The following is a 582-nucleotide window of genomic DNA, read 5'->3' as shown; positions in this document are numbered from 1 at the left end:
TACTGAGGAATGGCTAGTTATGGACACTGTAATGATAATAAAGGCTAACTACTGGTCCTATCATTATAGTCATTATTTATTTTCTTTTTTCTTTGGGTATATTTTTGTTGACTTTATGTAGGACTGAAAAATATGTGTGGACGATATCAGTATGTGGTAACGGCAATCTATTAAAATTGTCGGGTCACTTGTCACGTTGTTCTGATGTGCTCTTCATTAAAAACGCGAAATTACGGGAGTCAGTTATGCATCATTACACTACAGGAGTTATTTCATATCACAATATATCATAATGCCTCACTGTGTTATAAAATTCATTCTGCTTCGTTCGAGTGTGCCTGCGTGTCACCATGACACACTACACGTGATAAAACTATATATAACACCGCAGATACAGTACATGACGTAGGATTTCTGTTATTGTGTCACGCTGCTACTATTTTTGGGTCACGGAACTGTAGTTTCCACCTCCCTTTACACTATTCTCCGAACATCATCGCTAGAAAAATCACACCATAACATCACCATCTCCCTCACCTCGTCACACCATCGCGGTGGTGGTGATGGCAGCACCACAATACC

General features: G+C 39.3%; 1 long non-coding RNA gene across 1 annotated transcript in view; it reads right to left on the bottom strand.

The window, feature by feature from the left end:
- Positions 1 to 579, bottom strand: part of LOC119586058 — a 4,774-nt gene extending 4,195 nt beyond the window's left edge. Inside the window, exon 1 of the long non-coding RNA XR_005229917.1 lies at positions 538 to 579. This is a non-coding gene — a long non-coding RNA (uncharacterized LOC119586058). The remainder of the gene's footprint in view (positions 1 to 537) is intronic.
- Between the last annotated feature and the right edge of the window lie 3 nt (positions 580 to 582).

This window comes from Penaeus monodon, chromosome 20, assembly GCF_015228065.2.
Source record: "Penaeus monodon isolate SGIC_2016 chromosome 20, NSTDA_Pmon_1, whole genome shotgun sequence".
NCBI classification, from domain to species: Eukaryota; Metazoa; Arthropoda; class Malacostraca; order Decapoda; family Penaeidae; genus Penaeus; species Penaeus monodon.
Note: the sequence above shows the minus strand (reverse complement) of the source record. Positions and strands in the feature narration are given on the sequence as shown.